Source organism: Papaver somniferum, chromosome 5 (genome assembly GCF_003573695.1).
Source record: "Papaver somniferum cultivar HN1 chromosome 5, ASM357369v1, whole genome shotgun sequence".
Classification (NCBI taxonomy): domain Eukaryota; kingdom Viridiplantae; phylum Streptophyta; class Magnoliopsida; order Ranunculales; family Papaveraceae; genus Papaver; species Papaver somniferum.
In genome coordinates this window covers 1,897,978-1,915,098 of record NC_039362.1, presented here as the reverse complement: position 1 = coordinate 1,915,098, position 17,121 = coordinate 1,897,978, and positions in this window count along the sequence as shown.

The window sequence follows — 17,121 nt, the reverse complement described above, 5'->3', positions numbered from 1 at the left end:
ATTACTTCTTGATTTAGATACGTGAAATTTAATTCAATAATATCCTTTCAATACTTTTATAATTCAAAATACATTTATGGACGAGTGTTGGATCTCTGTCAGAATCATCATTATCGAAAAGTCGTGCTTTATTATTTACCACGATGATTATCTAAGTCATTCATAATTACAATACTTAGACGAATGTTCAATCTCTAATGTCAAAATCTCATTCGTATAAGTTCATCTTTGGAACTGGATTTTTCTTATTTACCGGGATAGTCTACATTATTTCACAAATCCATCTCAATTATTCAGATTCATCCTCGTATCGGAGGTCGATCATAAAACCCATTTCTTGTTAGTTTTAGCACAATGTGAACCACCCATGCTTCTCACACACTTATGTCATCGTATGAGAGTCCAAGACCAAATCTCTACCATTCATAAAATTCCACAATCAGTATGACTATCCTTATCTACTGTCCAAAAAATATCTATACAAAACCCTAAAGCTTTTTTCTCCCTCACTTTTTCTTTTTCTCTTTGTTTCTCTTTCTCGGTTCTGCTCTCTAATCCTCTGTCTCTATCAAAACCCTAAACTGCAGACACCTTCTTGAGATGAATGATGATTTTTTTGATGATTTTTCTTACTCTTTCTTTTCATATATTTCAATTTTTATGTCTGTTTCTTTTTTCTTAGCGTTAGTCGTCTTTCTCTCTTTTTATCGAAACTTTATTTTTTGGGATCTAATAAGATCGATAACTATGAAAATATGATACTTTCTTGGTAATACAGTTTTGCCTATTTTTCATAATTCTAAACAATCTATTGGACTAGGGTTTAGTTTAGGTTTATGTTGGTATTTTTTTGAGGGCATCTTTCTATTCATTTGCAACACTTGATCCTAAGTTCATTTAAATTGAATACCCCTTTAATTTCAATGCTACTAATGGGGGTATCGGATTCCACGGGAGGGTACCAAAATGCATATAAGACAAAATAAAAATTCCTCTGTCTTATATGCATTTGGTACCCTCTGTGGAATCCGGTACCCCATTAAATCAATGGTTAATTTCATGAAGAGATCAAAAAAAAAAAATACAGTTCATGATTAAAGGCTTGCAGTGCCTGAAATTGCTCAAGTGATACAGTTCTCAGTTTATCTAAAAAAAAATTCATGAAAAGATCAATGGTGGATTTGTGTTGTACTCAATTTTAAAGTTTAATTTCAATTTTTCTCGGTAGAGTTGTAGGAAGTAGGAACATTCCAATCGTTGATTTGGTGTAGTGCGATGCCATTTCAATTTGATACTGATAAATGTATCAAATTTTTCCTTTAATAAGAAAATAACTTCACTTATATATGTTTGAATGAAATCAACAATTTTGGTAAAAGAATAATGAAGAACGGTCTATAAGTATTGATAACAGAATTGGCGAAGATTTTATAGGCAATTCAGCAATTAAAAACAAATGGAGAATGATTTCCTTTGGAATCGTTTTTAGTTTACAGAATTGGTAACTCTAATCACATGAAACCTGCACAAAGAATTACACATTATCTTAGATGAGACAGTCTAACGTAAAAGAAAAGAGCTAATTATACATTGCTTGTGCCATTCACCTCAATTGTTTCTTGAACAGCTGCAAAGGATTTTCACAATGGAATCGAGGAGTTTTACTTTGTTCGATTTTTTGGAAAGAAATACCCCTAATCATATGCTCAATAAACTTGATGGCAAAGACATCACAAGAGAACCTGCAATATGAATATGGATCAAAAATTTTATTCATTTTCTACTTGGATCGTTTCTCCTACTTACTCAAAATGTCTATCCAAAAATTTATGCTTATTTAAAAAAAAATTATAACAACTAAACAAGGAAGAAAACAAACAGGAATTTCAAGTAAAAATGATTGAGAGATGGTTCGCATTTCCCTAACAAAAGGTGCCCAAAATGTTTGATGAAACATACAAAACCATGCATCTAGAATCAACACCCATGGCAAGGTTTCTCGAAAGGAAATACTTTAATAGGTGTACAATAGATGGAGGACAAAATTTGACAACACTTAACTATGTTTATGATCCCCAAAAGTAACTGTGAATGATAATTCCAACAAAGTCAAAAACATAAATAAAAGAAATCAGTAACATGACTACAAGAACTGACCTTTTGCTTATTTGATGCAAAAATGACCATATTTTTGATAATTGACACAAGCTTCAAGGCGAATCACCAGTGTGAGTAGGTCGATTCTTATGACACCTGTGATTTTATAGGTGTGTCATTTTTATAGAAATCCATCATACACGTGGTTTTTCGAAAAACATATCTTCCAGAAAACATATCTTCTTTTGTCTCATCTTGCTCGCTATACTAAGCGCCAAGGCGAATCATCTGTGTGAGTAGGTCGATTCTTGCATTATGACAATTTTAATATCCGAGTACACATCAAAAGTATATGATTTCTATAAAAACATATTCATTTAAGAAAGCATTAATACTTATAATAATAATGTCATTGTCACATGTTATACATATCAAATCCTTTTTAATCCCATGTTTTCTACGTGAGATTGAAAAGCAATTCTCGGAATGGGCTTAGTCAAAGGGTCAGCCAACATTCTATTTGTGGAGATATGTCTAAGAACAACCTTTCTTCGTGCAACCATATCGCGTATAAAGTGGAATCTCCTACCAATTTGTTTGGTTTTTCCATGGTATTTGGGATCTTTCACATATGCTAGAGCTGATGTGTTATCAATTTGAAGCAAAACCGCTTCTTTTGCGTGTTTCGAGACACCGAGTTTCTTAAGAAATCTCCTCAACCAGACATCCTCTTGGACGGCTGCCGCAAGTGCAACATACTCTACTTCCATTGTACATAGAGCAATACACTTTTGTTTCTGACTACACCAAGTCACCAAGTGATTGCACCACTTTGATTTTTTAAAGTGGTACTTTACTTTTAGTTTTTGTCTCACAAAAAATACTTCTGCATGGTCGTCATCCTAATTAATGAAGGCGATGGAAGAGATTCTGGTACGTACGAACATTGAAATTAAGGTTGCAATTTAACACCAGGTAGATAGAGGTTGTTGACTGCTTTAATGCCAATTTTAAAACAGGATTCAAAATCTTAACCAGAGAGTTTCTTGAGCTTTTCTTAATTCAAATTATTCATCTTCAAAATAGTTTTTTGGCTTTGTATATATATATATATATATATATATATTGAAATGGAGAATTTTGCTGATGATTTGAAGAACCACTTTTCCAAAGTCTTCCTTAAAGAAGATGAAACCAGAATGGGATATTCTGTGATTTATTAATTTCTGTTTTTTAGTTCTTAATTTTTGAGTATAGAGTTTGATATAAAGGTTTTATCTAAAAGACTATATATAAGCCCTTGTGAAATTGATGTCTTATCTGAGATTAATTTGCTCTGAAGTGAAATTAGTAGAACTAGTGCTGGACTTAATGTTTTAACATTCACCGTATGACCATATCGATCTGTTAGCTGGTAGTGAAATATTTATTTGTACTAATCAAACAAGTTATGCAATTTTCAGCAAATTCCTCAGGCATTCTATCCCAGAATACCCAAAAAATCTCAATTATCCGAACAAGCAGTTGTTCAGGGTCCTAGCGGAGACCAATGGGTTACAACTGTGAACAAAAGTCAGGATGGAATCTTCCTTGGGAAAGGCTGGGAAGCATTTGTATGAGAAAATGGCATACAGGTGAATGATTCCTTGGTTTTTCGGTATGAAGATATCATGCAGTTCTCGGTGATGGTTTTCGATATGAATGGGATTCCACGGGAAGAATGTTTCACTCCGTTGGTGGAGAAAGAATCGCTCCCGGAATGTCATCTGGTTGTCCACCAGTTGGAATGGCAGTCACAAGTTTGCCACCAACACAGGGACACTCTGCTGAACAACAATGACGAAAACAACAAGGTAAATATGAATGCCGATATGATTAGTTGCATACTTGTACTGACCCAATTTTGTGCATGCTTGATTTCTATAAACTCTGACTCATAAAAAACTACATGTCTAGAAATGTATGTTCTTTTGGTTATAGGATTATAACATTTGTAACCCTTGTGAGAAGAAATATAACCAATAAAGATGCATTTAACAGATTTTGGAGATAATTTATCAATTATACAGTGACCCAAGAAAGGATAGCAGACACACCCAAAAACTTTCAAAAAAGAAAAATCTGGAGAATTTTTAAAAAGAACCTCAAATGGAGATTTATTGTTGAGAATTGGAGTGGGAGTTCGATTAATAAGATAAGTAGCTGCTAAGAAAGCATCATACCAATAGTCCTTAGGACAAGAAGCATTGAATAAAAGTGTATTACTCATTTCAGTAATGTGTATGTGCTTTCTTTCAGCCAGACCATTCTGTTCTGGTATTTTAGGATAAGACACTCTCAATTGAATACCACAGATCTCTAAAAAGATTTTAAAAGGACCTTTAATTAGCTCACTAGCTCCATTAGTTTGAAAAGAAAGAATTTTGCTTGTAAAAAGATTTTCAGTTAAAGTTTTGAAGTGTTGAAAACAAGACAAAGCATCTGTTTTAAGTTGCATAGGATAAATCCAATGAAAACGACCAAAATCATCAATAAACAAAATATAATATATATATATGTCATGCTAAAGAAGATACATGGGAAGAACCCCACTCATCAATATGAATAAGTGCAAGTGGAGAAGAAGTATGTGAGGAAGAAGATTGAAAAGGAAATTTCTTACTTTTAGCTAAGTGGCAGGGAAGACAAATGGATTTTGAAATATTGGATGAGAGTCGAATATTGTTCTGAGTTTGGAGTTGTTGTAAAATCTTATGTGAAGGATGACCTAATCTATCATGCCATATGTTAGGGGAAGCAACAATAGATGAAAAAGCCGAATTTAGCATAGTAGAAGAAATTGGGTACAAGTTATTGACCATTTTTCCTTTAGCTAGAATGGTATTTGTTTTAAGGCATCTGATCTCAAAACCATAAGGATCAAAAGTTATGGAGCAAACATTATCCTTTGTAAATCTACCTACTGATAGTAAATTATGTTTCATGGCTGGAACATGTAACACATTGTCTAGAGTAAAGCTAATAGTAGGTGTATGAATTGTAGTACTACCAGTAAGAGATATAGGTAAAAACTTATCATTGCCAATTTAAACACTTTCTTTGCCCTTGTACTCAGAAGTATTTTGAAGTAAATTTCTGTCTCCTGTCATATGAGTAGTAGCCCCACTATCAGACAACCAAATAGTATGGGAAGTAGTGGGATCATCATTAGAAGCAAAGTTTTGAGCAGTAAAACTTGCAAAAGCTTGTTGAGTATTTTCAGCATTCTGCATTGTTGGAGTAGTGTAACTGCCTGAGTTTTCAGTATGTGCAAAATGAGCCTGAGAAGTATTAGATGAAGTACCACTAGGAGGATGATAGCGAAAGAAACACCTTGTAGCCAAATGCCCCTTCTTTTTACAAATCTGACAGAACATTTGATTATAGTCCAATCTTCTTTGACCATTATTAGTAATAGAACTGGAGCCACTGTGATAATTATTTCCATTGTGAGAACTTGACCCACCATGATAAGTACTGTTCTTAAAATTGCCTCCACTTTTCTTATTGTTGTAATTGGAAGTTGACCCATTCTTTCCATAAAAGGCAGTGGTATTCTTCATCAGAAACTTTTTCTCCAATGGCAGCTAAAGAATCAGATATAGTTTTAATCGTCTGAAGGTAAACTACTATTGATTGGTTACCCTTCTTGATTCCATGTAATTGAGAACGTAACATATTCTTTCTAGCTGTGAATTGAGTTCTAAAACTGGTTTCAAGATAATCCCATATCTCCTTTGACGTAGATAGACCAAGAACATCTCCACTAATTGTAGGTGTAAAGATAGCTTTAAGACAAGTAGAGACAAACCTATCTAGACGACGCCAAGAAACCCGTTCTGGATTTTCTTTTTCAACAGCATATACTGTAATCCTCTTTGGTGGTTCAACAGTTTCACCACTTACAAAACCATACAAATCAGTAGAAAACAAAAATCCTTCAAATTGGTCACGCCAGAGTAAAAAATTCATACCATCAAGTTTCATAGAAACAAAGTTTGTTATATTATTGAAAGGTAAAGAATTACCAGTAACAGCGGAAGTCGACATTTCAACAGTTGAAATTGATGAAAAAATCTCAGAATTTGATTGTAGAACGTTGATGTTGGTGTTGTTGCAATCCTGTGACAAAATTTTCTTCTTATTGGTGTTGACAAAGTTATTACTGTTGTAATTTCCAGTTCTTGTAGATACCATAAACGAAACTCAAGAACCCTAAAAGAATTTTTTGGGAAATTTTAAAGACCTAAGGAAAAATATAGGTAAAAACTTACCATTGCCTATTTAAACACTTTCTTTGCCCTTGTACTCAGAAGTATTTTGAAGTAAATTTCTGTCTCCTGTCATATAAGTAGTAGCCCCACTATCAGACAACCAAATAGTATGAGAAGTAGTGGGATCATCATTAGAAGCAAAGTTGTGAGCAGTAAAGCTTGCAAAAGCTTGTTGAGTATTTTCAGCATTCTGCATTGTTGGAGTAGTGTAACTGCCCGAGTTTTCAGTATGTGCAAAATGAGCCTGAGAAGTATTAGATGAAGTACCACTAGGAGGATGATAGCGAAAGAAACACCTTGTAGCCAAATGCCCCTTCTTTTTACAAATCTGACAGAACATTTGATTATAATCCAATCTTCTTTGACCATTATTAGTAATAGAACTGGAGCCACTGTGATAATTATTTCCATTGTGAGAACTTGACCCAGCATGATAAGTACTGTTCTTAAAATTACCAGCGGAGGCTCAAAAGGTATACTTCACAAATGATATGAAAAGTGTTAAAGTCAGATCTTCTGATGGGCGATCTTGGGTGATTCACATTCTTCGTTCCGAGAATGGATCATTAAGGTTAAGCAAAGGTCTAAATGAATTCACAAAGAAGAAACATGGTATGAACTTGAAGCTAGGTGACGTTTTAATTTTTGAAATCGGTAAAAAGAGATCTAGCCTACTCATGTTACGAGTTCATGTTTTCCACCGAGATCCAGTCTTGGCTGCTGACTTAGAGAATGATTCAGAGGACGAATGAAGCAGCTATAGATGTTTTAAGTTTGTACTAGATTTTGTGCCCGATGCTGCAAACCATCCACCATCATTTTTTGTTACTCGCCCCATCATGCATTTTTTGATTTAGTGTCGCGGGGCTTCGCCCGCCCCGTCGCTTAGGATTTTTGATTTGTGTGACTCAGCTTCGCCTCGTCCCGTCGCTTAGGTTCTTTGATTTGGTGTGGCTTCGCCTCGCCCCGTCCCAGTACATGTTTAAGATTTTTGGTTTGGGGTTGCTCGGCTTTAAATTATGCTTTTCTGTTGATGCAAGTCAAACAGATTTCCATTGGAGCAGCATGCACTCATCCGTCGCTTAGAATCCCCGTATCGATGTATGTTTAGGATTTCTGATTTGGCGTGAGTTTACCTTTCCCATTTAGTCGTCATCCATTTTCAAATAAATGCAAATTTAATAATTTATGCATGTTATTGCTTTCTTAAAAATAACCAAAACCAATTTACTAAGTTCGACAATATTTTGACTATGTTACAGAAGCATAAGAGCTTTTGTACAAAAAAAAAAGCATAATTTTATAAATGATCAATTCAATGAAAAATGTACTTGACTTGGACCCTGTTGTCACCAACCACAAAGCATTCTAAATGATCAATTCAATGAAAACCCACAAACAAATCTTCCACACCAATACCATAATACAGGAAGAAAGCAGTAAAAACAAATGATGTGCACTATTTTGTGCTTGAGCAGGCAAGTTTGCTAGTTTGTAACTGCGTAGATTCAAAAGAAGCTTAGGTTATGTAATAAATCAGTTGAAATTTCCAACTGAAACAACAACCATTCCAGGCTGCTATAGCTTGCTGTTGTGCGCTGGGTATGATAGTGATCGAAGTCTCCTTATTTGTGGGTGTTCATCAAGTCATCTTTCAACAATCAAGTCTATCTCCTTGGCCATTTTATCTTCCTGATTTTCTTTTCTCTATCTGAATCAAGCCACCATGGTGTGAAGTTTAGATGTGAAAATGAGTCTAGATAAGATATAGTCGTACCTTAGATGGTGCTGTTGGAATTAACTAACACTTTCATTAGTCGTACCACCATATTCAATTCTTATCGCCCATAACTGACAAAACTTTGGTAATTCTTTTCTTAATTTTATTCATGATACTTTCATAGATATTTATACATTACGGTTCTCAAAACTTACCTAAGACACTGATTTGAGACTTTCCTTATAAGTCTCAAGTTCGTGACTGATATGGACAATACTTTCCATATATACCACTTACCTTATCAGTCTCAAGTTCGTGACTGATATGGACAATACTTTCCATAGACTGACCACTACGGTCTTGGAAAGTATTACCACTTTCCTTAATACCCCCCTCAAGACGGAGCATGCAGGTCACAAATGCCCATCTTGGACAAAAGACCTTGAAACTGAACTCGGCCTAATACTTTGGTGAAGATATCCGCCAACTGTATTCCTGTGGGCGTATACGAGGGAGAAATAATTTTTTGTACTATCGCATCCCTGATGATATGACAATCCACTTCTATATGTTTAGTTCTTTCGTGAAATACGGGATTCTGAGCAATATACAATGCCGACTGACTATCACAAAGAAGACTCATTCCCTGTGTATGACGAATTCCCAAATCACCTAGTAATTGCTTCAACCACTTCAATTCACAAGTAGCTGCAGCCATAGATCTGTATTCTGCTTCAGCTGAACTCCGAGAAACTGTGTACTGCTTTTTAGTCTTCCAAGACACTGGTGAATCTCCAAGAAGCACAAACCATCCTGTCAACGATCGTCTAGTCAAAGGACAGCTTGCCCAATCAGAATCACACCATCCTTTCAAACTTAAACTACTATCAGAGCGCAACAAAATTCCTTGCCCAGGATTCTTTTTCAAATATCTAACTACCCGAAGCGCAGCTTCCCAATGTTCTTGTCTTGGATGCTGCATAAACTGTGACAAAATATGCACAGAATAAGCTAGATCCGGTCTAGTCACAGCCAGATAAATCAATCTTCCGATCAATCGTCGATACCTTTCTGCATCACTCAACAACGGCCATGTTGCTAAAGCCAAACGATGATTAGTTTCCATTGGAAACTCTGCTGGTTTTGCTCCTAATAACCCCGTCTCCATAATAATGTCTAATGCATATTTCCGCTGACAAACATAAATGCCTTGTTTACTGCGAGCTATCTCCAAGCCCAGAAAATATTTTAATTTTCCCAAATCTTTCATCTTGAAACACTGTCCCAAGTATGTTTTAAATTTATTTAGCTCCACTATATTATCTCCTGCAACAATCAAATCATCCACATACACCAAAACATTAAGTTGCACCTTTCCTTTTATCATAGTGAAGAGAGAATAGTCTGAATAAGATTGCCGAAAACCATAATTCTTCAAAGCTGTTGATAGTTTCGCAAACCAACAACGTGGAGCCTGTTTCAAACCATACAATGATTTCTTCATTCTACATACCATATTAGGATTGCCTTTCGCAAATCCAGGTGGTATTTTCATATACACCTCTTCCTCCAAATCTCCATGTAGAAACGCATTGTGTACATCCATCTGATGTACTTCCCAATTTTTAACAGCTGCAACAGCTAGAAAAGTGCGCACTGTTGTCATTTTTGCTACCGGTGCGAAGGTCTCTTTGTAGTCTAAGCCTTCCACCTGATGATTTCCAAAGATCACCAATCTTGCTTTTAAGCGAACCAAATTCCCATTTTCATCATACTTCTCTGTATATATCCATTTACTTCCTAGTGCTCTCTTGCCCTCCGGCAATTCTTGCAAAACCCAGGTATCTTGTTCTTCTAGTGCTCGTATTTCTTCTTCCATTGCTTTCCGCCATCCTGGATGTCTCATTGCTTCTTTAAAATTGCGAGGTGCTGAACTCGCAGTTATAGCTGCAAGAAATTTCTTATATGGTGTAGAAAATTTTTCACAACTAACATAATATGTCAAAGGATACGGCGTACCTGAGGAGGATGATTGTGATGTATGAAGATGAGATGGACCATTTTCTCTAGTGGTGTGCGTCACAAAACCCTTAAGCCTACTCGATGGAATTTTCATACGCTTTCCTTTACCCATATCACCTTCTACAGCAACACTATTACCCGGACTGACTGCTTCAGCAGATCTCTCTTGGACTGCTACACGTTCTTCTTCCGTCGCAGTCATATCTTGAACTATTTCACCATCTCCGTTTGTCGCAGTTGCATCAGGTATGCCACAGCGTCTCCTGCTGTTGCTGTTATGCCTACAGCGTCTCCTGCTGTTGCTGTTACGCTGGTACTGCCACACTCTCACTTGCTGTCGCTGTTGCTGTTACCTTCATCATCACTCCAGTCAAACGCTGGATTCAACTGAGCAGTCTCAGCTGATACACCAATCCCCTCGGTCTCAATATAATGACCAGGCTGATCACTCGGTGCGAGTTGCAACTGTTGGCTGCTGCACCACAGACGTTGCATTCTTATATGGGAAACTATTCTCATAAAACTGGACATCTCTTGACACTAAGAATTTTCTTTCATCCAAGTCATATACTTGCCATGCCTTTTTACCAAATGGATATCCAAGAAAAACACACCGCCTTCCTCTACTTGCAAATTTATCCCCTTTGTTATTTTGATCATGCACATAACACAGGCATCCAAACACTTTCAACTGATTATACGGAGGTTGCTTTCCAAACAATATTTCATACGGCGTTTTATTTTCCAGAATAGGTGTAGGAGTACGATTAATCAAATACGCAGCTGTCAATGCGCATTCTCCCCAAAACCGTATTGGCAAGTTGGCTTGAAATCTCAAAGCCCTTGCCACATTCAATATATGTTGATGCTTTCTCTCCACTCTTCCATTTTGTTGCGGAGTGCCTACACACGATGTTTCAAAAACTATCCCATTAGTCTTAAAATATCCACGCAATGAATTAAACTCAGTACCATTATCACTTCTAACAATTTTGATATCTTTATCAAATTGTCGTTTCACAAGAGCTATGAAATCAAGAAACGTTCGTTCAACTGCAGTTTTATTTTGAAGCAAATGAATCCACACACCTCTTGAAAAATCATCTACTATTGTTAAAAAATACTGTGCTCCACAAGACGATGTAGCCCTATAAGGACCCCATAGATCTATATGAATCAATTCAAAAATACAACTGGCTTTACTTAGACTACTAGCAAAACTACTTCTATGTTGTTTCGCTCTTGGGCAAATATCACAAACTTCATTATGCTTCTTCAATCTACTCATACCCGGCAACCTTTGCAATACTTTTTCTGATGGATGTCCCATTCGTCGATGCCACAGCTCGTATGATGCTCCACTGACTGCCATAACTTCAACTTGAGGCACACCACAGAAAATGTATAGTCCACCTTGTCGTTCACCCATTCCAATCACCTTCCTCGTCAACCGGTCCTGTATAAGACATAAACTGTTAGTACATTGTACCGTACATACTAATTCATCAATAAGTTGTGTGACAGAAATTAGGTTACAGGTTATTTGAGGCACATAAAGCACATTATCAAGTCTCAAACCGCCCTGCAGAATAATAGTCCCTATTTTCTCAGATTGTGCATATTTCCCATCTGGGAGTCCAACAGTACACTTCACAATATCTTTCACATCAATCATGTCATCTCTTCTACACGTGACATGATTTGTAGCTCCCGTGTCAATAATCCAATTCGGTTTAGTTTGCTTACCTTGCAGTTGGGACGTATTTTTCTTTGCATTCAAAAACTCAAGCACCTGTCTGAGCTGTGTTGCGGTTACTCCCATCAAATCTGAGCCGTCTGAGGAATATGTGTTATTTGACTGCTTTGTCTCTGATATATTTAGATTATGTGCTCGAACCTGATTTCCCGTTCCTTGTCCTCTACCTCCTCTTCCATTCGCAAAACCACCACGTCCTCTACCACCAGTTCTTCCACCTCTACCATATCCTCTTCCACTTCTCGGTTTATCTCCCCACCATTCAGGGTATCCAATAAGCTGAAAACAACCTTCATCCGAGTGTCCTTGTCTGCTACAGTGCTTGCAATATTTATTTGGATCATAAGTGTTATTGAGAGGACGTTGATCAGATTGTACCTTGAACGCCATCACATTGTCATGAACTTCCGGTGTGGCGGCTACATCTCCTTTCCTAAGACGTTCCGAGTTTATCATTGTTTGATATGCTACATCTATTGAAGGCAGTGGATCTCTTGCCAACAATTGTTCACGCAAGGAACCATAGACAGCATCTAGTCCAATTAAGAAATAATGTAATAAATCTTCTTCTCTCAAAGTACTAACCTGTGTTGCAATATCACATTCGCACTTGCCACACTTGCACGTTGGTACCTTCATATATGTGATCATCTCATCCCATATCTTATTCAATCTTCCAAAATAAGCAACCACACTTTCTGTTTGCTTTTGTTTACATTCACTTAAATGTCTTCAGCTGGCATGTCCGTGTTCCACTTACAACACAAAACCGTCTCTTCAAGTGGTTCCATAACAAGTTGGCATCATCAAAGTCTCCCAAACTGGATCTAAGTGACGGCTCCAATGTGTTGCTGATCCAAGAAACAAGCATCGACTGAATTGCCACCCATTCTTCCAACTGTTCACTTTCTTTCGGTTCTTTGATTGTTCCATCAATGAAACCAAACTTCCTCTTAGCTATTAATGATCTTCTTATGGCTCTAGCCCATTCATCATAGTTATGTCCTTTTAGAACAACCGGTGTGATAATTATACCTGGACCATCACTTGATCCTAGATGATATACTGGATTCTTCTTTTGCGTATCATATTCTATATTCTTGTCTTTGCTTGATTCTCCATCACCACCCATTCTTCTTTTCTTTTTTTTTTTTTTTTTCAATCAACTGGCTCGTGATGCCATGACAAAACTTTGGTAATTCTTTTCTTAATTTTATTCATGATACTTTCATAGATATTTATACATTACGGTTCTTAAAACTTACCTAAGACACTGATTTGAGACTTTCCTTATAAGTCTCAAGTTCGTGACTGATATGGACAATACTTTCCATATATACCACTTACCTTATCAGTCTCAAGTTCGTGACTGATATGGACAATACTTTCCATAGACTGACCACTACGGTCTTGGAAAGTATTACCACTTTCCTTAATAATAACCCTAACTGCAACCTTCTTCATCTGAATCTATCCTTCTCAACCATCAAATTCGGATGCAACCCAATGTTCCAGAACTCAAAATCCCCATTTATTCTCTTCCATATCTCCATTAATTCACTGCACAATTCCTAACCCATCTCAAATTGGCCATCTCTCAATTCCAACTTTTTTTATTTTCTTCAATCCACACTATCCATCACCATAAACCAATGGCCACATTTTCCCTTCATACCCGACTTCTCGGCTTGAAAGTCTTTCCGGATTCTGAAGCATATGGACACCCCAAGTCTTCTTTTCCTGTGGTTACCTCCATTAGCCATTGCCTAATACCCCTTCTACACAGCTATCGAGCCATGATTGCAGCTGTATAGAACCACAGGTGAAAAATAGCGAATTAATTTTGTTGCTCATAACATTACCCAAATCACATTTCTTGTTTCTCCTCCATCTCAGCTTCGACAACATCTTCCTACTCTATTCATAATACCCATTATCCAGACTCTGCAACGCCATCTCCTCCAACTGTTTTCTCGGTTAACAGCACCACTTCTCCACCCATTACTCGGACAATATTCATCCCAGAACTCAGAGTGGTGAAGAAAATCTCATTCAGGCCATTTATCGAACACATGATGTGCATTGGTTCTGTTAATGAAGACACAACTTCTTGTGTGTTTTCTAAGCCTCTCTATATCATCTTCCCAGCAGAGATCTCACATTCAACACAAACTCAATGTTCAGAATTCATCCAGCATTTATAAACCTTCACATTCACCCCCCATTATCAACCATCAAACCATCATCCTCTCTTGAATTAGCATCACAGTTCCATCTCGCTGTAATTTTCTGAAATGAATTCTAACTCCTTTGAACAAAAAACACCACAACCATTAATTTCAACAACACAAAACCCCCTTCATTCATCTGACTTGCTCTCGAAATTTCACCCAAAACATCCTACTCCAATTGAATCATCACCATCATTTGTAACTTGATTTCTTAATCTCTTAATCAAAACTTCTGATTCACTCTTAATCTCTCAATATCTGCCTGTTTCTCGATCTGAATCAGAAGCAGCAGCCGCTGCTTTGTTGATTTCTTCTCGTTTCAGGTGAATGGGAGAATGAGAGATGATCTCATCGAGTTTTGAGGGAGAAACAAAACAAATCATCGAATTTAGGGAAAGTATTGTCTACCTAACTGGCGTTAATAACGTCCAGTTAAGTATTTGGTGTAAACCAAGTGTAAGTAGTTAGTTAGGTGTAAATTCACACATAAGTATTGTATACCCACGTCACCGTTACAAACGGTCAGTTAAATACATGGTGTAAACATAGCATAATTCATGTTTTAATGTCTCGACCAATAGAGTCCCGCCACTTGTCTTCTCCAGAATTACTCTACTTCAAAGCTTTTATCTAATTTAATTCAAAACTTTTATCTAATTTAATTTGAGAAGGATGTCACACTCACCGTGTGAAGTGGGAGTTCATATGACTTAGCATTTTAACGGAGGAGAGATGTGATGGCGTCAATGGGTTTCTAAGCTGACACTAAAGAAAATGGGTTTACATTTCAAATAAGCACCCAACAAAAAAAAACTCCCAAAACCATCAACAGAAACATGTTCCCAGTATTTGACATCAGCAGATATGTGCACAAAAAAGCCCGACCCTCAGGTTTGACCTGACATCTTTATCCGTCCAAATATTTCACTTTTTAGCATATGTCCAGATCTTTCACATAGCAGCCCTATTCCTTTTTCTTTAACTTTCTCCAAACCCGTCCCAAGACAGAACCAAACCAGAAATCAGGAAACCTTCTTATAGGTTGGGAACCGGCTAGACGCTTTGGTTTCTTAGCTGCTACAGCTTCATCAGCATCAACTTGTCCAATTTCAGAACTTGTGGGAAGCTGGATACTTCTCAACATCTCCATCATAACTTCTGTTTCAGGAGAGAGTAGTAAGAACAGCCAATCCACCAAGCTTGATTAGAAATTGGCAGGCGAGAGATATTTGAAGAACATAAGCTGCCCAAGTATGCACTGAATTTTTTTTTTGCAAAAGACTGAAACCAGAAGAAGATAACGCAATAGTGTAGTACTGAACAAATGACATAATAACAAGCAATAGTGAACTAAAGAAAACCTACCGGAAAAGACAACTAAAAGGCCATACGAATTAAAGAAACCACTTCGGGTATCAAAAATGCAAACCACCAATTATCAATCCAACCCAGACTTATCGAAAATAAAAATCTCCATAATTACCGGAGCATGACCGACTATCTTACCAGTTTGATTTCTTCCACAAGCTTCCAAAAGAGATTCGCGAGTCACTGTAGGACATACATATAAACAAACTAGATGAAGTACCGAATTAAACAAAGTAGTAAGTTACTATAGTCAACAAAGAAGACACATGTCATTCACCGGGCGGGAGAATAAGATGTAGTAATTACTATAGTCTTCGTTCATTCATTTTCACCGGAATAATATCAATAATGATTTCTCATAAGGGTACAATCTTTATGAGATCTCTCTCATGCAACACCATTTCCAAATCGACCATTTTCATATCAACAATAGACAGATTTGGTGATTAAGCTGGAGGTGGACTAATCCTCTGCCCGGAGATCCTAAATAAATGAAATTAAGAAGACACAACCGTGAACATGTCTGTTTGCACCTAGGAGGATGTGCAGCCGCACAAAAAGAATCCAAGACAAATGCAAGCAGACGCAGAGGACGGAGAGGAGTAAAGCAAAACACCAAGAAATAGCAAATATACTAAAACATTACTAATACACCACTATTTACATAATAGAAATTCCATTCGAGAACGGGAAGGCAAAGCAGGAAGAGCGTCATTAAAGAAAATGGAACTACATTTCAAATAAGCACTGAACAAAAAACTCCCAACACCATCGGTGGTATCATCAACAGGACATGCTCTTAGCATTTGACCTGGCATCTTTATCCGTCCAAACCCGTCCCAAGACGGGACCAAACCAGAAATCAGCGAGTCTTCTTACAGGTCGCAAACCGGCTGGATGCTTTGGTTTCTTAGCTGCTAGAATCTCATCAGCATCAAACCTTACAATGTCAGAACTTGTGGGAAGTTGGATACTTCTCACCATCTTCATCACTTCTTCTGTTTCAGGAGAGATATCACCCATAATTGTAAGAATAACCAATCCACCAAGCCTGAAGGACATAAGCTGCAGAGGAGTTATGTACTCCAGGAACTCCAGTATGATCGAAATTGTCTTTAGGGTTCCAAACTTGGACTAATACATCATTTAACCAATTCATGTCGTCACTAGGATAAGGAGAATTAACTGAGATGTCATAAATGTCTTCATAGGTCTTCCCTGAAGTACTGCACGGTTACCTACTTTGTGTCCTAACCTAAGGCAATGAGAGCAGAATTTCGAGGGGAGGTTGATAAAGTTGAAGTAGATGGAAGTAACTGGAAAGCGCCCTACCTTAACCAAAAGATGATGAATGAGTGGTTTTTCAATATTGACCCAAAGCAGGACTCTTGGCTTACAATCTGGTGTCTCATCTCCTCGACAAATCCTAGACACCTGACCTACTTTACTTGCTATTATCCCTAGCATTTCCTCACTGCGATGTTCACATTTGGCATTTGAAATAGAAGCCCAAATAGGAATTTCTTTTACTAAATCTGTAGAGATTTTCATTCCTTGATAAGTTGTTGTGGCTGCAAGCACATTTCCAAAAGGGTACCAAGGACCATTAGAAGA